We start from the raw sequence: 23497 nt of genomic DNA, 5'->3' as shown, positions 1-23497 counted from the left end.
CGGCCAGGCTGAATAAACCATGCTACATTAAGTCTTCATCAGTCTGTGAAACTTCTTCACACCTGAACCTGGCTCACAATAATTCTTCAACAAAAGGGAGTTGCTTAAGCTCAGCAAGGTCAGAAGATAGCTGCAGCTCAGCAGAATCAGGGGGTTGTTGAAGCTCAGCGGGGGCAGGAAGTTGCTGTAGATCTGTGATTGGGGACTGTTACAGTTCGGGCTCAGGTGGTTGTTGCAGCACAGAAACTAGGGGTATTTGCAGATCAGCAGGGTCAGGAAGTTGTTGCTGCATTACCAAATCAGGTGGTTGCTGTCATTGCCAATAAGGAACCAGGAGCTGGTGTCGACCAGACCGCCATCAGGACACAGAAAAGTCTAGTTGTCTGGACTGGAGACGGCTGCACCGCCGGCTAGACACAGGAAACAGGAGTTGGCTGAGTGACATGTTTTTGGTCCAGTATGCACATGATGAAGCAGTCTCCCAAAAGGCAGATCTTTGTCTGGTGCTGATGCCATGTTTTCAGTTCATTAAACATGTTCAGGTGCAGAGTCCACATCTCTGCTTTGGCATGTGAAGGAGGCAGAGTAGATGGCAGCATAGTCTGTGTGGTATAAAGAAGAGGAGACCTTTTTCCGAAATGTACCCCAAGTTGTTGACCCATGTGTGATGGCTTGGCAAGCAATGCTGTGTGACACCTTGCAGTCATACATTTCAGGCTAATAGTGGAAGTGAAGGGAAACAATAATTACAATTTAGGAAATGTGCAAACAGTCAATTTGCTCTGATGGCTGCAAACAATCACTCATTTTCAGAAATGGAATGTTAACAACTCTAAGGAGCACCAAGGGCTGTATCTGTGTTTTCAGATGGCCTGTGCTGCGAACTCCAGACCTGAAAGTTAAGATTGGTTAGACTGATTAAAAAAGACAACAAGAAAACCAAATTGACATTTAAGCATCACCCAATTCTGATCAAATATTTGGCAATATTGTTGTTACACATTCATGCCAATAAAGCTAATTTGAATTGAATTGAAAGCAAACTCATTCCTACAATATTATTGACATCTGCTACTATGTTGTTTAATATTACATTAAGTTAGTGAAAAACCAGATGAATAACCACCATGATGAATTAATTTTGACATTATTATTAGGGTTGTCAAAATAATAGAAATAGCCTATAGAAAAAATAATGCCTTATATTTTAACGCAGGATTAATCGTAGTATGATCCATGACTGGACAGGCCGACTTGACGGTCAGCTGCAGTGGAACGCTGTCTGTGTGTCTGTAGGAGTGGGCCAAACTAAAACATTCAATTTTGAGGGGGGATACGAACGGCCCCTCCCAAATTGGACTGATCCTCGTTTTTGCAGTAATCTGTCTGGCTCAACGGTGCAGATCAGAGACGATAAATATGGTGAAAAAATGTGAATTTAGAAGAAAGATTTTTGGCACAAGAGGCATTTGTAACTATTTTAGGCTTCTGACTGACTGTACAGATAACATGTAGGTTGCCGACTCCTGTACAAGACTGCGTGACATACGGACCACTATGTGTGAAAATCTAATGTGCATTTTGTCTCCATTAGGTTACAGCTAAATAAATTCAATGTAACATACAGAAGGACTTCAGCATTTTATTAAGGAAATTCAGATTCAGAACAAGCCAACATGTTTTCATTTCTTGCATGCATCAGAAAATGATGTAAATGAGGATGAACTCACGCCTCTGTCAACGTTAGAAACATTCACTGATTTCTAAATTAATAGACACCTGATGATAAAAACATTAAGTAAATAATTAAATTTATTCCCCACGACCTGTCAGTCAATACCTAAATTTCTTGAACTGCTTGATATTCTCTCTCAGTTTTTCTTGATTGACAGAAAAACATGACATGAACAATAAAGTATTATTATCCATCCATCATCAACCGCTTATCCAGCATATATAGGATCGCAGGGGTCTGGAGCCAATCCCAGCTGACATCGGGCAAAAGGCAGTCCGCATGTCTTTGGACGGTGGGAGGAAGCCAGAGCACCCAGAGAGAACCCACACAGACACGGGGAGAACATGCAAACTCCACACAGAAAGGCCAGGGCAACCGGGGTTTGAACCTGCAACCTTCTTGCTGTGAGGTGACAGTGCTAACCACTGCACCACCGTGCTGCCAAGATTATTATTATATATAATTATTACGATTTCAAAACACCAAATTCTGAAGTGGTTTAAAACAATGAATTTTAAAATATAAGAGGATCCTCATGTGAACTGCATAAAACTGCTGTCGTCCAGATGTTTCACTTAGGGGTTTTAATATTGTGCAAGTGTGAGTTTCTCAAGAAACTTGCAAAAGAGTGCAAAGAAGAATAAAGCACTATATAATTAATAGTCCTGATGTCAGTTTAATTAAAATGAAACAGGGCTGTGTATTTATGATGGCTGCTAGTCCCAGGAATAGGTCTGACTCCTTATTATCTCTCAGGCCTGAGGGATGTGGTCAATTTTCAGAGCTCCGGATGAGGCTTGTAGTGTCGCTGAGATATTTCTACTTATAGGTTTGAAGGAAGGTAAGGTCAGTGAACGTATGTTATACGAGTGGTATTGTGTTGTATTGGCTCACAAATTTGCTTTGCACAAATTGACCTAAGTTAGCAATAAATGTAAACAACAGAACATATTAGGCTAAAAATAAATATTTGTCCACTTTACTATGTTGTACCTAAATCATTGGTGGTGCTTTAAACTGGTACAATGAAGTTCAGATTTGTAGGTAAAATACACCGTTATGTAGAAGGTTCAGCAGACTGCATGATGAAGACAGCAGAAAATTCATGGCAAGGTAACTTCCCAGCACTGAGCTGTCTAAAGAGCAAAAGTCTTTCCAGCCAGAAAACAAGAACGATGTCTTCCAGCAAGCCATCCAGAATGGGGCGGGACACCCCTATAACCGGACGGGTGTGCGGCATCTGCCACACGGGCTACATTGTGCTGGGTGATCTCCGTCCCCGCTGCGACACGTGCCTCGGTTCGCATTGCCCATTCGGCGCCCTTCTCTCCCTGAAGAGTGGCGGCGGCGGGCAGATAGCTTTGCCGTTGAGAACAAGGAGATGTGGCGGTCCACCCGCTCTCTGGACGAAGCCCTAGATCTGCTGTTGACAGTAGAGCGGGAGTTGTAGGGCTCCACTCTTCCCATTCACGGGTCTCCGAGCGGCTCCGAGCTTCCCACATTCTGACCTCCAATGACGCCGGCCTCGACGCTACTAGGTTGCTGCGGCAAGGCAAGCTAACGTTGAGCTAATAGATAGCTAACGTGACACTCACATGAGGTCTACCTGGATGAGCCGACCAGGGAGACCCCGTGTGCCCACGTTGCTCCACATTAACAGTGGCTAATGACATCTAGCAACCAGATTGCTTGCTGCTGGCCAACCCTCGTCGCTCAGAGCAGACAACTGGTAAGCTATAGGTCGGGACTGTGTATTTTACCTTGTTGCTACTTTTGTGCAGTGTGTTTTGCAGTGGACGCCTTCATGCACCCCCTGTGGCCAGTTCGGCTGATCCCGCACCTTTTGGACCGCATGCAGTTTTCAACCTTGGTGGTCATCCTGCTGGCTCCAGAGCGCGTCCTGGTTTCTCTGCCTCCAGCGACTACTGTCGGGTCAGCTGTGGAAACTCCCCTGGAGGGGGGATGCCCTCTCTCAGGCGGGAGGCACGGTCAGGAGCTATCCGCTTCTCGCTGAGCGGCGGCGCCTAGAGGTTTTAGGTCTCTCCCCAGCGGTGGTGTGCACCATCCAGGGATCGCTTCTACTTAGTCCTCTTACTCCTCCAAATGGTTGGCGTTCCAACGCCGGTGTTTGGACCAGGAGTTGGACTTGCGCCCTGACTCAAGCCCTTTTTGAGCCCTTGTAGACGGCGGAACTGCGGTTCCTTTTGGCCAAGGTCGCTCTACTCTTGGCTCCGACGTCGGCCGAGAGGGTCAGCGACCTGGCTGCGGCTCCGTCGTTTCTCCGGATACAGGGTGACGGCAGTTCTGCTGTCCTGCGCCCCCATCCTGCTTTCATGGCTAAGAGCATCACCGGTTCCTTCCCATCGCGGGTGATTACCGTAGTAATTTTGAAGGATGCACACATGATATTGTGCTGAAAGATTGAGGATAAAGCCAACACTTTTCAGGCATCATGTAGGAGACAAAGAAATAGCATTGTGTTGGTATTGCAGCTTAGAACTAGTTAGTCCTAGTATAATAACAGGGTTGTCAGACCTCACTCTTCAGGTCTAAAACACTGGCTTTCAGGCTCTGTCACATGTTGTCATGCTGCCATTTCACAGTAGGTCCATAAACATTTCATAAGCAGTGGTATTTTAGACAGACGACAAAGAGATGACCAGATGTAAGTAGAATCAAAACGTTAAGACTATTAAGCTATGTGGGCTTGGGCAGTGATTGCTGTATTATATTTTGAGAAATCGTGACAGTGAGAGTAGCTTTTCTAATTAGTGTAATTAACTAGAGTTGCCACTTGTCGCTGATAACCTACGTAAAGTATAATGTTAATGCTGACTTAGGCTACATAACAGATTTTTCACTTTGCATTTTGTTTATTTATAAATATAATCTATTTACTATCTATTTTTGAAAGCATTCTCACTTTACAGCATTTTTCCACAACTGCCTAACACCTTTGCATAGTACTGTGATAGTCATCTAGTCATATCTGCATGTGTTAGTATTTCCAGGCCGTCTCCACTTATTTAGACCTGTAAAAAGTCTAAATAGCAGTGTGGTGTCTTTCTTTTGACAGGTACCTCTGTGTCGCTGCTGTCTCTGTCTCCACACCTTTGCTCTGTCTCTTTAGATGCTTCCCACTGAAGTGGCTGTGAGCTGCAATTTAGAGGTGGTAATATTACCATTTGTGTGGAACAGCGCAATGCCTTCCAGTACAGTCCTAAAAAAGGTTCTGTCAGGCAGTCAAAATTGGATACTACCTTATCAGCAGAGCAATATTGTAGGATAATGCACAGCAGAGTAGGCCAGAGTGGGGCAGGTAGATTTAAAACAAATATTACAACTGTATTCTCAAAATGTCTGAGAGCAGAAATGTTGGATAGATTTTTAATTTGCATAAAATTCTGAACATGAGCAGAAAACTTGCTGAAAAAATGAACAATTAATTTAAATCACCTGGACTTTCATAGCTCTATGAAAGGTTCATGAATTGATTTAAATTAATTAATTTATCATTGACGTGAAAAGGTGCCACATGCTTACGCATGTGGGGTAAAGGGGTGGCGATGACACAGCTGGCGGCTGGATGGGAAGGAGCGCTACATAGGTTGCAAGCCAGAGAGGAGCCTGCTGCGAATATGCGACTGTAAAGTTTGGGGTCAAGGGTGCCCCAGTAGGTGACCAGGGCTGGTATTTATCAAGCTCTAAAAGTGTTGAGAATCCATGAAATTTACTCCTACTGTCAACCTTAAGTATAAAAGCAAGTTATTAAATCTCTTAAAGCTGAGAATCACTCTTACTCTCCCAGTTATTTAAGGTCTCTCAAGTGGTTAGGAGTTGCCAGTCTTGGCTTGTGATGGCACTGTGAGACTGAGACATGCGCAAATCTTTCAGGAGACGAAGAACGTTTTTGAATTGTTTGACGACACGCAGTTAATCAAACGCTATCGTTTGGACAGAGCAGGCATCCTTTTTGTCAGCGATTTGGTGAGGGATATCATCTCACCACTGAAGGTGACCAATCTGACCAATGCTTTTTCAGCTAAATTGAAGGTGGTGATGACACTTTGTTTCCTTGCCACAGGAAAAATGCAGCAATGCTACGCTGATGAATTGGGGCCATGACAACCTTCAATAAGCCGAATTGTCATGGAAACAATTATGGCACTTACAGCGCCACATATTGTTACACGTTTCATCGACTTCCCAACAACACCCCTCGTAATCCAACAGAAGCAAACATAATTCATGCAAAAAGATGGCTTCACAAGAGTAGTAGGTGCAATAGATGGAGCTCATATAAAGATAATTGCTCCCAATGTAAATGAGAACGTTTATTTGAACAGGAAGAGATACCACAGCATCAACACACAAGCTGTGTTTGATGCAGACTACAATATTTTGGATGTGGTACCCAAATGGCCTGGGTCTACCCATGGCGTGCAGATATTGAATGAAAGTGACCTGAAGCAGCTTTGGACCTTTGAAAGGTACCTTGTGCCGCCAGGGTGTCATCTAATAGGAGATGAAGGATACCCATTATGACGGTGGCTGCTCACCCCTTTCCATATGCCACTGACTCAGAAATTTGGTACTCTGAAAGAGTGTGCCGTATCATAGTGGCTTGTGCAATACTGCATAATATTTGCAAGAGGCGCTACATCCCACCTCCACCAGAGGATGACAACGATGGAGAAGCTGGAGATGCCAGCCTTCAGACAAAATGTTGCCACCCTGGACACATAATAATAAATATAAATACACACGTGTGGTTTAATCAGGCCATTTTATTTGTCACTCTTGTTTTCTTTTTTTTTTAGTGCTAGGGTGGAGTATTCGTGTTGTAGTCTCAATACTTTAATTTGAAGTTTTACCTGACTTTGAGGAACATGAGGGGACATCCAAAGCAGCTGTGGCATGTGGAGAGCTCGTGTTTAGGCTGACCGACCGTCAGGCGACTCCCATACACCTTTATTGTAACGGAAAAATAAAATGTTTGAAATGTTAAATATTGTTGTCATGGTTTTGAGTCAACCAAAAATAATGTGAATGTATCTGAGAATATTCTTAAATAAGGAAATCTCTTCAGTGATTGGTCCTTTCCTACATTATTATCCAAAATCCTGTTTGCAGCACAGCAAAGTGTCATGAATTAGTACTAAGACTGACACATTTAGTCCTACACTTCACTCAAATTAGGATTAATGCTCGATAATTTACTTTAAAGCAAAGCTTTAAGCAAACAATTTTTTACTCTTAATTTAATTCTTAGCATTGTTCTTATGGTTGAATAGTTGGAGGCAGCCTGCGGCCTGGGATGCAAAAAGGACGTTATAAGTGAAGAAACTGGTGCAGGCAAACCGCATAGCCACATCCAAAATGATGGAGAGGTCATCCAATAGGGTAATCTATCAAAAATGTTAAAATAAAAAATACAAATCCTAATAAAGAAAGAATTTTCCAATAAAGAAAAGTTATAAAAATGTTTGTGTGCACTGTCATTTACAGCTCTAGAAAGAAAAATGGAATCGGCCAAAATCAGTAATCGGAATTGGCAAGGACAAATGCAATCGGTGCATCTCCATTTGTAACCTCACATAAAAATGAACCATTTACTTGCTTTCTCAGTTACCTATGACTGCCTGTATGCTGTGTGAAAAGAAATTTGGTTGGATTTTTCACGAATTCCATTGATTTATGTAGGCTGTGACTATTGATGCTGCATTTAACAGCAACACGCAGCTAACAAAATGGAGTCCGCTAATATGTGGTGGGCTTTACAGCAGTTTTCGCGAATTTAAACAATCCCTATTGACGGATGATCCAGTTTTTTTGCTAACTACTTTCAACAAATGAAAGAAAATTTGTTGCCACTCATACTTCTTGCAGATGTTTTGTTTATCTGTGTCTAAGTTTATGTTTCCGGCAATGACAGTGGGCACCTACATTTGGGGTCCGACATCCATGACGTATTTGTAGTTGTCATCCAATAGCGTGTCTGGAAAAGTGCTGGCCAGAAAAAAAAAGAAACCCGTTAATTAAATGTCTCAATATGTTATTATTAAATGAATGAGTTCTCATAAAGACCGTGGTAACACATTTAGTTTATATTAAACATTTTCAAATGTACAACCACATTTTTACTGTCAACGCAGCTAAAACGAAAATAGATTGGCATTGTAATTAGTCTCCCTACGTTTTTTTCAGCTTGATAAAACAAAAATGTCAGCGCTTTAGTGGTAGTGCTCACTTACTGATGTCCTCAAAAGGTTTGTGTGTAATAAATATCTGATTTCACAAATCTCTGGTCTATTGTATTGCTTGGGAGCTGGACACCTGTCAGTCTTTTCTTAAAATGATGAGTCATAAAAACGAGCCCCCCAATACACTGTTCCTGTACCCATCCACTTGCTAGCAAACATCACAGACAAAGAAATGGAGTGTTGTATGCATGGAAAAGTCGTTTTACAAACATCATGAAGACAAAACGAGCCCAGAAGAGAAAAGAGAAGGCAGTTTTAATTAAAAAAGAGGGTTGGAAGCATGCAATCAAAATTGGTGCGAAGGTGGATCTTGAACTTTAATCTCTTTAAGTCTCCATCACTTTTTTTTGAAGCATTTGTTAAATATGTTCTGAAAAATGGCTTGCAACAAGAAATGTTAAAAAACAACAACAAATGAAAATACTTTGAGAAAGGTTTATTTCCATAATAAGAAAATATGCAATGCCATTTAAATATAGAAGAAACAAAGGTGCATGTCTTAAGCTAAAAAAACAAGCTGCTGAGTACTGCGTTATATTCTGTTTGAATTGTCATCTGAATCACTTTATATAAATAAAGACAATTCTACCATAAAATTGTGAAACAAATGTCAGACAATGTCTCCAGAATGCAGGAAATTAAGTGTTTAGTGCTCAAAATTTTCTAGGGGACCCCCATTTATATATTTCAGCATTGAATATTTCATCAAAATAGTGTTAAAATATCTTGTCTTGTTCTCGTGAACCCAGTATTGTAAATCGTGCGTGTGAGCTAAGTATATTGTCACACCCCTAATTTGAACCAATGTCCCCACCACTTTTCAACACAAAGTGACGTCCTTGATTCATATCAAAGTACAAACACACCCCAAAAAGCTACAGTGTGTTAATTATTAATGTATTATAATAAAATGTTTTATTAAATACATGTAACTTTGTAAATAATTTTCTCGGGCTTAAAATTCATACAGATTTTTCATTATACGGAAGCAAAGTTGGTATTAAATTTCATCCTAGGTGGTATTAAAAAGGTCTTAAATAGTCTTAAATTTAACTTTGAGAATCCTGGGGGTACCCTGTTTCAGCTGCAACTACAGTGGAACAAGTCAGGATGAAATCAAAACATATTTTATCAAGTGGTGTATAGTCATAGCCTACTTCTCATCAAACAAAAGGAGAAGTTTAGAGATGCAGCGTAAATTGCCATGTAAATGGCAACAGACCTCGGGTAACACCTATCCACATTTCGTAGTTCAGGTTAATCGGGAATGTCAGTTACTCCTGAAGTTACCGGGAAAAGCCAGTTACCTTGCTTCATAGTATAGGCCTCTGCTGTCCCCCTCACATGTAGTTGAAGAAAAACATGGAAGCATTACTGGCCGTTATTTCTGGCCTACATCATCACAAATTGAAGAAATTCAGTTAGTGATATAGTTATTGTATGTCAAGACCCTTACCTGTCCTCTGGTGTATGTGTACACACAGGGGAGGATGGATAAGAGTCTTTACATACAACTGTACCACTAACCGGATTTCTTCAATGTGTGATGATGTAGGCTGGGGAGTGAGAGAGGGTGCTAAGCCTCAAAAAAGTTGAAGCCTAAATCTGTGGATGCCTTCTGCTTGTTGTTTTTTTTTAGTGCTACAGGTAGAAATCGAAACAAAAATTCAACTTGAATCCTGCTGCTAAACCAGCTAAAAGTGGCTATCACAGGGACTGTTACTGTCGTTTTACAAACATCACGAAGACAAAAACAAGCCCAGAAGAGAAGAGAGAAGGCAGTTTTAATTATAAAAGAGGGTTGGTAACATGCAATGAAAATTGGTGTGAAGGTGGATTTTGAACTTTTCTAGAATGGAAAAGAATGGAAATTAGGAGCAAGTCACAATATTTCACACATTACATCTTGTGTAACTTAATGTAAATTCACAAGTATTCTGTTTCACTCTCCTTAGATTAGGAATATAAAACCAGGTACAAACTACCGGTAGAAATCGAGTTGGTGATGTAACTCCAGCCAAAACATGGGCTCTACAGTCACACACCACTGACATGTGCAAACAAGCCCCTGCTTCCAACGCAGTGCATCATTTGCAAACATAAAAAATATAAATACTAGAGACACACCTGGAAAATAATTAAAGAAAAACTGATTCAGTGTCAAACACTAAATACAGGGAAGTTGTTTCTTGCAGCTCAAGATAGAAGAGATGAGAGTCTGCTTCTGCATATTAGAGACAGGGACCTAGTGGCCAGTGAAGCACCACCACTTCACCTGTTTCAGAGAATATATTCTATACCTGTACAAAAAAGAGAAAACACAAAGCAACCTATGTGAATATGGATATAAGTATTTCTGTTAAAGAGTGATTGAAGAGAAGCTTTAAAAAAAAAAAAAACGGAGGTGCTTCGACTGCCAAAGCTGAATATGCTTTTAAAAGATATTGTACAAGACAAGGAAGGAGTTGACATTGCAACATACAAAGTTCACTCACTAAAGGCAAGACTTCAGAAGTCACACCCTTTCCTAAAATTTCAGAAAGCATCTACAACATACTTTGTGTAAGTTGACAATCTGACAGTTGAGGAGATCATCCATGAAGTTGCCACCTCCTCCTCTTGCTCATCATCTGAAGGTGGTGAAGGAGAAACACCAACGACAAGTCAGCTTGAATATGCCACCATCACAGCTGATGCAGCTCTCACACTTAAGGACATAATCAATAAAACAGCTAAAACAACACCAAAGCTCCCATGGCCTCCAACAGCAAATGACCTTACACTGGAGAAGGCCCTAGATTTAGTACCTCACCAACGTTTTAACTTTGTTGCATGGACATCTGGAGTTTCATCACAACCTGCAGATAATGAATTTTGGAGCACATACATTGACATGGTAGAAAACTTCTTTTCATCAGGGTGACCAGAGAGGTGAACTGGGCTCTCCATTTGTCAACTGTGCAATCTATGCTACCCTGTGTTTTTTGCATGTGACATAGTCAATCACGCCAGGTATCTCACGGCCTTCAGTACACCATCAATTTCTTTCAGGAGACTTTGTGGCACAAACGCATCAAAAGCATGGTTTTTCCGGGATTGCATGTGTTCAAGTCATTGAACAAACAGCCAATCGTGATTCAAAGACAAAAGGAGGCATCAGTGGGTTCACTGTAAACAAAGGTGAAGTTCACCAATGGACCCTGACACAAGCGGGCAGCCATCACACTCAAATGTAAATCAATGGCTGAACAGTACCCAGTATCACATCGAAACTCTGAGCTGGATAACACTAGAATGCAGCGAGATCAGGCGGATGTGATGAACATTATTGCCACAATCCAACATATGGTCAATCCTTTTGACCCTTGGATGGAGAGTCACTTTATCAAATCTCCTCTGGTCAACAGGTATCAGACAATATTGCCAGATTTACTTGGGGCCAAAGAGGTTCAAACACTCTCCCAGAGTTTTGTGAAAAACGGATTGTCAAAGCAGAGGCATCATTCCATGACCCTATAAAGAAAATGAGCCACAGTCAAACATTCAAGGAAAAGAAATCAATTTAACATCACACTACAACTTGTATGCCAGGCTAATTGTTGTGGGCAATGTTAGACAGATTAACATAGATTAAATGTTAACTTACAGTCTAGGTCCTTTCCCACAATTACTTGCCAACTTTAATGGCTCTCTTGTAAAAACCAACAAAGCAAAGCGTATGCACATCTTGACGGAAGTCATCAACCCACCTGCAACAGTGAGGGAAATTCCAGATGGCACAGTTTGGATTTGGGATGATATGGCTCTGGTGCAACAGCTAAAGCCACAGCCAACATTTGGACTATATGCTGACCATGTACTGAGGACATTAGCTAGCTCGGCGAAGGCAACCAAGTCTACAGAGCTTCATTTTGTATGTGACACATACAGAAACCAGAGCATCAAAAATGCTGAGCGAAGTCAAAAAGTAAAAATATTTGGAGATGACCAAAAAACTAGGCCTGAATTGTTTGCTGCCTCTGTTCAGGTAGTGGTGTGTGAGAAGGAGGAGTAAAGAATACTAATGTTAAATGATATAGCTTGATTTATGTAAATTACTTATTACTAACAAACTTTCTTAAAATGTTTCATAACACTGTTTCAACTTGCCTGGCTAAAGTATACCACGCAAGGCTGTAGTGTTGTTAATTAGTTTAGATTTCCTTAAGCTGTTATCTCTTTCCGGCTATTTAAGCAAGCGCCAAATCAATAAAATTTGCTAAATGTGAAGACAAATTGAACCAATGAATAAATGGCAATATTTGTTACACATTTGCGTTTGCTTGATTTTTAGGTCTATAATTATAGCGATGTTGGCAAGTGGCCATTTTTCCACATGCTTAACAGCAACATTTAAGGGCTTTTTCCTACCCAATGTAAGGTGAATAATTTTATAATAGTTCACGGAAACTAGGTAATGATAAATAGATGAAGGCTACTTCAACTTAACATGGAGGATGCATGATACTAACTCGCTTGCTAGCTAGCTAGCGAGTGTAGCATTAGCTAACTGTTCCTTTAAACAACTAGGTCGCCATCCATTTTAACAAAATGTTGTGCAACAAAACAAGTTTGCATAGCTTGCTAACTAAATAATAAATTAATACATACCTTCATGCTTTGAGTAGCGATGCCGTGTCAAAGGTTTGTAGATGCTTATTTCTCAGTTCTCTCCAGGTTCTCACATGCCGAACAGCTGTGCCCAATGTAGCGAAATAAAGTTTGACACCAATCTCATTTTAGGGCATATAATTTTTCAAATCAATTAATCTAACGATTATATTTTCTATTAACGACTAAATTTGTGTAGTCTAAAGCCTATTACTCAATTAACATACCAATTTATTCAAAATTAATATCAAAAAACATGTCTAATCAATATTTTATTCATCCTGATGAAGCACATTAGAATAATGACTGGAATAGCAGCATATCTTAAAATGAATCACATTTCCACGTCACTGATGTGTTGTAATAATAACAATAACACACATTAATTAGTCTACTTTACTTAAAACTAAAAATGTTTCTGACATGGATTTATTTAAATTTTTTAGAAATCCAGTATGATAAGCAAATGTATTTCTGCATCAGTGTGGGGCAAAGAAAACAACTGAAACGATTCACAGACTCTGCAGACAGTCACAGATTGTGTGTAATGTTAGCTGTTTTCTCTCTCATAGATAGCTGTTAAATAAACAGAAAATATGAAACGGCTGAACGTTAGATGACACACAGTGTAATGTTATGATACCATGACAGCAGCAGGGCTGAAATTACTTTTAACATGAAGGCGATGAAGAAATACTCAGAAAATACAACGGACATCGTGGCCTCGTGCTGATAATGTGCCATGCTTGTGTGGAGACAAAAAGTAAACAGGATTTGCGCTGCTGCTGTTGTCATCTAGACAAAGTGCACCGGGATACATTCGCTTTATGTTTTCATGCTGCTTCACATATTCGTGGACAGCAGTTGCTGCAGTGAAGCTATTTCCAATTCACAAAGATCATGAAGCAGCACATTGTTGAGTGTCTGTATAAAATACTCCAAAACGGTTTATTTACGGTCAAAGCTGTCTTATAGCTGGAGCTTAGCTGGGGGAATCGCTGCTAACGCTGGATGCAGCGACGCTTCCACGCACGTAATGCAAATTGACGTATTTATGTAATTGACTACGTCGATGAAATCGCCCCAGCCCCATCTCATTTATAATATTCAGTCTAGTTCACTAACCTTTTCATTAGTATCCAATAAATGTAGCTGTGCTGACATTGCTAAGCCTCTCAGGTAAAAGATACTCAACTCAACTTTATTTATAGAGCACTTTCAACACCACAAGTGGAACCAGAGTGCTGTAAGGAAGGTATAAAAGAGAAAATAAAAACAGAGACAAAAAACACAGCAAACATAACATACACAAGTTACAGAGCATTATCAAATGCTAAAGAAAACAAATAAGTTTTAAGCGCACTCTGAAAAGTACTCAATGAAGGACAAGTTTTTGCAGACAGAGGCTAGGAGCAGCAACAGAGAAAGCCCGATCACCTTTACATTTTAAACTGGATCGCGGAACCATGAGAAGAAATTGATCATTTGAGCACAGAGATCTACTGGATTGATAGCGGCTGAATCAGTAACATACTCCGGTGCTAGGCCATGCAGAGACTTAAAAACATACAACAACACTTTGTATTGAATTCTGTATCATATGGGTAACCAATGTAATTTAATTAACACTGGAGTAATGTGCTCTCTCTTCTTAGTACCCGTTAAGAGTTCTGAACCAGCTGCAAACGGGAGAGAGAAGCCTGACTCACACCCAGATAAAGCACATTACAATAATCCAAAAGGGATGACACAAAGGCATGAACAACCTTCTCTATATTGTCAAAAGAAAGGATAGATTTCAGTTTAGATATTGATCTAAGATGGAAGAAACTATTCTTAACGACAGCATTGATTTGCCGGTCGAATTTAAGCTCATAGTCAAAAATGACACCAAGGTTCCTCACGCTAGACAGTTTTTTCCCAGAAAACAACCCCAGGCAGTCATCATCCACACACCGCTTATTTCCAAATAAAATCATCTCGGTCTTATCCTCATTTAATTGGAGAAAGTTATTCGCAAGCCAACACTTAACTTCGGCCAAACATGCATGAAGAGACTGAATGGCACATTTATGCCCATGTTTCAATGCTAAGTAAATTTGGGAAACATCCGCATACAAATGATACTGAATCCCAAATTTCTCAAAAATCTAACCTAGAGGGAGCATACAAAGGGAACGGTCCATTGGTCCGAGTATAGAGCCCTGTGGAACCCCATACACAAGAGGGGTAACGGAAGAAAAATAATCCCCTAAACTGACTGAAAAAGTCCTATCCTTCAAATAGGAAGAGAACCATTTCAGGTCTAAGCCCTGAATACCAACCTGATCCCTAAGACGATCAATGAGAATGTTATGATCAACTGTATCAAATGCCGCTGTAAGATCTAACAAAAGCAAAACAACAAGGTTTCCAGAATCAACACCTCATAGGATATCACTAGAGACCCTCAAAAGAGCAGATTCTGTACTATGACCAGCTCTAAAACCTGACTGGAATCTATCGGAAATCTTATTCCTCATTAAGAAGTCATTAAGCTGTACATTTACAATTTTTTCCAATATTTTAGGAATAAAAGGTAATTGACTTGTAATTTATCTTTAACCCATTTCGTTCAGCCCTCCTACACTCATGTCTAAGAGCACGGGTAGTACTGTTCAACCAGGGCTGCGATTTGACTTTTTTCCCCCCTGACTTTGACAGGAGCCACAACATCTAAAATCTCTAAACAAGAAGAGTTAAACTGACCAACTCTTCTAAACCCATACAGGGAGAGTACGACTCGACAATGAAAAAGTATTAAAAGCAGCTGAAAAACTACTAGCTGTACATGGATTGAGTATGCGAGATGAAACCGAGGTAGAAACAATATTACCCAGCGCACCACAAGGAAAGTTAGAATTTAAAATAACAGTCTTATGATCAGAAAAAACAGTATCAACAATCTTCACACTATCAACAGAGAATCCCAGAGATAATACAAGGTCAAGCGTTTGACCACATTCATGAGTTGGACCTGAAACGCATTGTAAAAAATCAAATGACTCTAATAAATTTAAAAATTCTTTGACCAGGGGCTTTGAAGGGCAACACACATGTATATTAAAATCCCCCAAAATCAAAATATTGTCAAAAGAAGGGACAATACCAGATAAAAATTCAGAAAACTCCTGTATAAAATCCCCATGAAAATTTGGGGGTCTATAAATCAAAATCATATAAATCATAACACAGATTTAAAAGATTTCAGCGTAATTAACTGAGATTCAAAAGTGCAAGAGGACGCAGAAGGTAAAAGTCTACACTTAAACTTAACTTAAACTGCAAGACCCCCGCCATGGCCAACAGACCTAAGGGGTACTAAAAAAAACTGCAACCAGGAGGAGAAAGTTGAGAGGAAGAAGAGAAGTCATTTCACCAGCATTAAGCCAAGTCTCATTAACAAATAAAAAATCAATTTCATTAGAAAGAAAAAGTTCTAAATAAAGGTCTGATTTGCCAGAGATCTCGCGTTAATCAACGCCATTGTCACTGGAGTGGTATCGGAAGAGGATTGCAGAGAGGAATCATAAAATTTTACCGGACTCCCGTTACGTAAAGAGCAAAGATTCCGATGATTAACTCCTCGATCTGCAGACTGTCGCCTTACGGCAAACCATCCGCGAAGACTGAGGTATCAACGCCGAAGACGGAAAGACAGGCACAATGTATGAAAATCTCGAGTTTACGGCCTCCACCATCGAAGAAGCAGGTCCGATGACTGGAAACTTCCCGATCTTCTTCGATCTCACAAGGACTCCAGCACGCTTCCCACGCCTCCTTCGCTGTTTTCTCCACATGCACAGACATCCTGGCAGGTAACACATTTTCATCAATGCGACTGGCGAGTGCAGATGTCAATCATCTCTGGGATCGCGAAATAAACAATCAGACACAGCCGATTGGATATTAAATAGCATCATGCGATCATATACCAGAGGGGAGCAAACAGAGCGCGTGATAAAACAAACTAACCCTAACCCTAACCCTAACAAATAAAAAAGACAAGGACAGGCTGTGGCGAGCTGGCAAACATCCTGGTGCCATCTTGTACAAATAAAATAACAACCGGCAGCGCTTGTAGAAGCAGCAGCCAGTAGCTCCTTCAAACTTCACTACACGTTTTTACATCTGTCTTGTACTGCTTTATTGCAGAAAAATGTGTTACCTATGACAGAAATACAGTCATCATGTTGGCAAAGCAACGGAAATCAGAGACTGTTGTGCCCACATCTTTACAAAGACCTGGCCCATCAACAACCTGGATCATGCACTGGGCGAGCGTGCATGCTAATGCTGATGTATCATGTTGACTAAATGTTGACAGTGTAACATTGTCATGCAGAGAGCACAGATTAGCTCAACGTCAAGCTGATAAAAATATTTAGGAGCAAGGAACAAGTGAGGAGGCTTGCTGGAGGAACTAAAAGCGAGCATACACCAGTATATCCTTTGTAGTTTTGGCAACCACAACATACAGTATAAGAGGTGTGACAAACAGCTGGAACACAGCTTGACAAACTCTGGTGGAAGCAGGACTTTCCTTTCTATTCACTTGTATTAATTAGAATGCATTCTCATCTCAATGCATCATTACCAACGCTTTTAGACAGCTTGACAAAGCATAATTTTTTTATGCTAAATCTGCCCTTCAGCGTCCGTATGAAATGCCACCGTTTGCTACGTCGCAGCAACACATCGACATGCATAAAGTCAGTGACTTAGGTTTAGACACTAACATTTCTGACGGTTATGGTAAGGGTAGGGGGCTTCGGGGGGCTGTCAACACCTTTAACACCTTTAACACGAACCTAGCTAGATAGCTAGAAATGCCCCAGAGCGTCTCTGTTACGACCCATGGGCCGTTTATGTGTATATGGGATGTTGTGCTTGTGTGTTTTCCCTCTTCGCCACCAGCAGGACCTTGCCCCGCCCCAATGCTGCAGCCAGCAACCTGAGGAGCGTGGCTGATTCCAATCTCCTAATCAGTGGAGAGTATAAGGGCTGGTGAAGGAAGCTGCTGTGTGAGAGTATGGTGGTCTACAACAAAAGAGACAGTGTTACTGAGTGTTTGGAGTCGGCAGTTGGCAGTGACAGTAACTGGCAGTGGCAACAGTTAGTGATGGGCAAATGAAGCTTTTGTGAAGCACTGAACCACCTGAGCCAATTGTTTTGAAAATGGGTTCATTACTCAAAGCTTCAGTTGCAGTGACCTCTCCTGGCGTAGCTCAAGGCTGCATGCAAATTAGACAGGCTAGCTGGTGGACAGGAGGCTTTTAAGTACATACACGCAGGCCCCTCGATGAGCAGTGCTGGAGAAACTACTTTACTTTTGTAGAAAATACCATTAGTTATAAAGCATCTTTGCTTGAATCACTTGGATTTAAAGTATATTTACTTTGAAAATTCTTTGATACACACATTAAGACTGAACATCATTTTCAAATAAAGATTGATGAATGCATGTATTTTGTTATTGAGGAGAGAATGCTGGGAAATATGGCATAGGTTGGATGTGCTTGTGTAACTATGACAGGGGGTGAATGTGTTAGATGGAGTGCACAACACTCACTTTCGAGACGATCAAGGCGGTGCCAGTGAATCACGTGACTGGACCGCGAACCAGTCGGTGATTCATTCAGTAAGTGAAGCAGTTGCTGCTTCGGGCGTCACATGTCACGTGATTTTTGTTTTCGCACCAAAGCAAGCTTTGAAGCAGTGGTTCAATAGGATTGTAGTCCAGGGGTTTGAAGTGTGTATTAAAGCTTCAGTGTCGCACTGCCATCACTAGCAACAGTGGGAATCCCGCGGTTAAGTGTAGTGACTGTCTTTTTTTTGTTTGCAATGTGTGCTTGTGTGTGTTTTGTCCGATACCTTAGTTCCCTTTTTAAAAAGGACCCTTGTTGCTCGGTTCTCTTTTGGGAGTTGTTTTCTATTGGTTGTGCATTTAGAGAGACTTTTTGTTAAATATTGGAAATAAATCCATCATTTTGTTAACTTACTCATGTTTCCTGGTTTTCCTCTGCCCTGGAACAAATTATTAATTGTACTTACCTCCTCCCCCTGGGCTTCAATCTAAGGTTTGTAACCGTCTCATACAGACACATCTGGGAGCGTTTCATAGAGACTCACCCTGAGCATCTCCCACAGACGCTAAAGGGTACTTTTTGCGTCCAATAACTACGCTTTGTCACTGTTTCTGAAAGTGTCGGTATTGGACGCCCTGAGATGAGAATGGGATCTTATTGAAGATTGTGCTCAATCAAACTGTCTGCCCTCCCCGTTTGGCGCTGTTTTAACCACATTACTTGTGTTTTTATTGTTAACTGTATTCTATACTCAATTCAACTGCTAAATACCTGACAAAATGTTTGAAAGTGCAAACAGCTGCCAGTGTGAAATTGTTAAATCAACCAGACCATTCTCTTCTTTCAGCACTAATTTGCTGTATTTCATGTTGTCACATAGTAATGATAGTGTCCATTATGTAGTCAGCACGTCATTCCAAGAGTATAGTCCTGAAATGACTTTGCGAGCCACATTTGTGATAAATTTTACTCTGCCATTTCACACAGGGAGTGATGATGAGATGTTCGACCTCATCACGCTACCATCTGAAAATGACAACCTGTGATCTGAACCAGACAGGCGGAGGCGGCGGTACCTGCACTTTAAGGGGATTACACCGCACATTTGACATCCAACCGGACAAAGAGTGACCGGAGACCAGGTACGAAGTCCACATCGCATCTCCCCTTGGGTCCAGAGTTTAAAATGCCTTAAACGAGGCCCGTTTGCTGGAATTATATCAGCAGTGTAGATGGTGTGGTGCCGCATGTCGGCTTTTTGAGTTCAAAACAAACGTGACGAAGTAGGTAATAAAATGTAATGTTTGTACATTTCGTTGTCGTAGTTGTGTAATTACCTGTGTGTTCCTTGTTCCCCGTATGCTTTTTCACTAGGTGCTTTTAAGGGGCGCCGTGGTTTGTCAGTTGTGGAAGTTTAATGATTTGCATTATCACGCCGCTCGCTCACAGCAGGAGAAGTATACGAAGTAGGCCTAGCGCGAGGCCCCGACGAGCTCTTTGAGTGACAGCTGCACAGCCAATCAGATGCCAGTATCCCGCAGTCACAGAGTCTTTTTGAAAACTGGAAAAAGGCACACAGTCAACAAAGCCAGGGAGTGAGTGACTGAATTTCTATGTAGTACATGATATTGTAATCTATAACTGTTCATTGCAACCTTGAGATGTCTCTATGTTGCTGTCTTAATGTCATTGAGACATTTTTGTGTATTGTGAAGATATGTTCCATTAGCATGTATGAATTGGTGCCAACAAGTAATGTCTCCTGAAAGGCGTAACTCAAAGTTCTGTTTGTCACTTAACACCTCCTGTGGCTGTAAACTTAACTACTTGATGACACAGGAATTAGCCACTAACATCTCTTGAATCACTCAGGAAAATTATTCAGAAGATGGACCTCCGAGGATGTTTTCACGCCCACACAAGTGGCCAAGAAGTGGGACAACCTCAAAAGAAAATATGGTTTGGTTACTAAATAAGTAAATGCTCACTGATGTCTGTCTGTGAAACTCATATTTATGCCTGCTCAGTGTACTGTGGAATAAACTTTACCCATGCTTTTGTTTCTGTAGCGGTTGAGATGCCCACCAACTGGGATGGGGACTGACAGCTACATGGCCATATTTTGGTGACATGCATGAGGCCATCCATTGGGCTCTCACCCTTATGGACTCAGCTGGCGTGGTTGCTGAGGCCTCTGGTGATGGCTCAGGATCTACTGAGGCTGCCCCGAGCCAGGAGATGGAGGATGAGGAGGCCACTGATTCTGGCTCAGACAGCTATATGGTGGCTGCGGAGTCATCCACCTCTTCCGGTCCCCCTCCCCGCAAGAAGCGCAAGAGCTCCTAGGTCTAGTAAAAAAAGTCACTTATCAATATGTGGCAGTTGGCAATGATAGCCTACTGTGGCAGGCCGACACAAACAAATCAATGTATAGGAAACACTGATTGAGTGATGACGTAAACATGCTTCGGCTTGGATCGTTAGGCACTAGCGTGAGCGCAGGCCAGCGGGGGAGTTGGGAGGGGGGACAATCGTGCTCAGACACGGTACAAGGCAACCGGGCCTAGTGTGAGAACACCCTAAATTCACAGTCACATCAGAGGTGATTATGGTCATATTAAACCTGAACATCAGCACCTTGGGATTTTCACACCCTTTGTAGTACAGGCCACTGGTCTTATGCCACTCATCACTTGTTTTTGCCAACTTGTCGTAACGTACTCTCTCGGCCAGAAAACTACTTTTGTCTTTTGTACTCTTAAGTACCTTTGCTTATGTACTTATTATGTCTCTGCTCTTCAGAGCCTTGCCTCCAGTGCCAATCGTCACTCAATGTCGTATTACTCAGACCACAACAAACCCACTACGCCTCCTCAGTCTGCCTGCCGGCCTTCAGCCATTGTCAGCCATGCCCGTCCTTGCTGCCTCGTGTGCCTTGTGTGTTCATTAAAATACCCTTTTCTCTACTACCACTAACAAGTCTGTGTCTGCTCTCGGATCTGCTAAAATCTCAAACTTTACAGGCTAAAAGCAACACAGTTGCAATTGTCAGGCAGGAAAGACAGCTGGCAAAAACTGCCTACAGTTTGAATGAGTGACTTAATAGTCTTTAACATCACTGCCCCATTATTAAGGTACGAGTAGATATGGCTATAATTACGTTTGTGTATTCCATTAAATGACAGGAGCAGTATGTAGTTTTCGGTGCGAGGTGTGTGCTCATCCGCTCATCAGCTTCACACAAAGTGCTGGATACTCATGCAGACTCCCACTGCACTAATATTTTTATCAGCTTGATGTTGAACTAATCTATGCTGGTTACATGATAGTTACATTCAGAGTTTCAATGTGTGCACAGCTAAATGTATTGGTCGATAACGAAACGGTTAGCTGGACTGAATATTATAAATTAGATTGTTTATAGCAGTACAATTTATACCAGTGCAGTAAGCAGTGCTTGGAGTGGGCCGGTACGCAGTACACTTCTAGAAAATTACCCTTTGGCGACTTAGGACGTGTTCTTGTGTACCAGTACTTCTCACAAGCTGGCAGTACTCTCCTCTGCCCTCCATATCAGGTTCTCTGGGCACTATGTGACGCTCATCTGTTCCCGTTCTCGCCTGCCTGCTAATCTCTGGCGAAGGAGAGAGAAGGAGGGAGAAGCTCGGGTGCATAAAGTTGCTCGTCAATGTCACTTTTCGTGAACAGACTAATCACAGCCTGGATGGGGGGGAAAAAAAGTTGAACTTGAAATGTTTGACTAGTTGTTCTGCATGAATGATTGACGAGTTAGTACTTAGCATTAACAACTCAAAGACTGACCACTATGTAGAGCATTTCCCAAAGATTTAATTAATAAAAAACAACCCACAAAGATGAATTGCTGTCCAGCTGGAATTACACTGCTCAGAAAAATAAAGGGAACACTAAAATAACACATCCTAGATCTAAATTAATTAAATAATCTCATTAAATACTCCTTTCTTTACATAGTTCAGCAACAACAGCAAAATCACACAAATTATCAATGAAAATCAAATTTATCAACCCATGGAGGTCTGGATTTGGAGACACACTCAAAATCAAAGTGGAAAACCACACTACAGGCCGATCCAACTTTGATGTATGACCTCCCTACAACGCCTGAGCATGCTCCTGGTGAGGTGGCGGATGGTCTCATGAGGGATCTCCTCCCAGACCTGGACTAAAGCATCCGCCAACTCCTGGACAGTCTGTGGTGCAACGTGGCGTTGGTGGATGGAGCGAGACATGATGTCCCAGATGTACTCAATTGGATTCAGGTCTGGGGAACGGGCGGGCCAGTCCATAGCATCAATGCCTTCCTCTTGCAGGAACTGCTGACACACTCCAGCCACATGAGGTCTAGAATTGTCTTGCATTAGGAGGAACCCAGGGCCAACCGCACCAGCATATGGTCTGAGGATCTCATCTCAGTTCCTAATGGCAGTCAGGCTACCTCTGGCGAGCACATGGAGGGCTGTGCGGCCCCCCAAAGAAATGCCACCCCACACCATTACTGACCCACCGTCAAACCCGTCATGCTGGAGAATGTTGCAGGCAGCAGAACGTTCTCCACGGCGTCTCCAGACTCTGTCACGTCTGTCACATGTGCTCAGTGTGAACCTGCTTTCATCTGTGAAGAGCACAGGGCACCAGTGGCAAATTTGCCACTCTTGGCGTTCTCTGGCAAATGCCAAACGTCCTGCACGGTGTTGGGCTGTAAGCACAACCCCCACCTGTGGACGTCGGGCCCTCATACCACCCTCATGGAGTCTGTTTCTGACCGTTTGAGCAGACACTTGCACATTTGTGGCCTGCTGGAGGTCATTTAGCAGGGCTCTGGCAGTGCTCCTCCTGCTCCTCCTTGCACAAAGGCGGAGGTAGCGGTCCCGCTGCTGGGTTGTTGCCCTCCTATGGCCTCCTCCACGTCTCCTGATGTACTGGCCTGTCTCCTGGTAGCGCCTCCATGCTCTGGACACTACGCAGACAGACACAGCAAACCTTCTTGCCACAGCTCGCATTGATGCCATCCTGGATGAGCTGCACTACCTGAGCCACTTGTGTGGGTTGTAGACTCCGTCTCATGCTACCACTAGAGTGAAAGCACCGCCAGCATTCAAAAGTGACCAAAACATCAGCCAGGAAGCACAGGAACTGAGAAGTGGTCTGTGGTCACCACCTGCAGAACCACTCCTTTATTG

The 23497-nt window shown here is 42.0% G+C and overlaps 2 long non-coding RNA genes across 5 annotated transcripts; one reads left to right on the top strand and one right to left on the bottom strand.

Annotated features, from left to right (window-relative positions):
* Positions 1-203: 203 nt before the first annotated feature.
* Positions 204-16408, bottom strand: LOC123956537. Of its 3 annotated transcripts, none has more exons than XR_006821565.1 (4): positions 16229-16408; positions 7682-7744; positions 6610-6704; positions 204-717 (listed from the first exon to the last, which is right to left on the bottom strand). It is a non-coding gene; the product is annotated as an uncharacterized LOC123956537 (long non-coding RNA). The 3 variants fall into 3 exon arrangements; XR_006821566.1 differs by lacking the exon at positions 16229-16408 and adding an exon at positions 12649-12690; XR_006821567.1 differs by lacking the exons at positions 204-717; positions 16229-16408 and adding exons at positions 4809-4891; positions 12649-12690.
* LOC123956536 lies at positions 16278-21207 on the top strand. 2 transcript variants are annotated; one of them, XR_006821563.1, is made up of 5 exons: positions 16278-16505; positions 19263-19417; positions 19650-19870; positions 20148-20234; positions 20345-21207. It is a non-coding gene; the product is annotated as an uncharacterized LOC123956536 (long non-coding RNA). The 2 variants fall into 2 exon arrangements; XR_006821564.1 differs by lacking the exon at positions 16278-16505 and adding an exon at positions 17740-17802.
* Positions 21208-23497: the final 2290 nt, after the last annotated feature.

The sequence above is a fragment of the Micropterus dolomieu genome, linkage group LG18, assembly GCF_021292245.1.
Source record: "Micropterus dolomieu isolate WLL.071019.BEF.003 ecotype Adirondacks linkage group LG18, ASM2129224v1, whole genome shotgun sequence".
In the NCBI taxonomy this organism is placed as follows: Eukaryota; Metazoa; Chordata; class Actinopteri; order Centrarchiformes; family Centrarchidae; genus Micropterus; species Micropterus dolomieu.
Note: the sequence above shows the minus strand (reverse complement) of the source record. Positions and strands in the feature narration are given on the sequence as shown.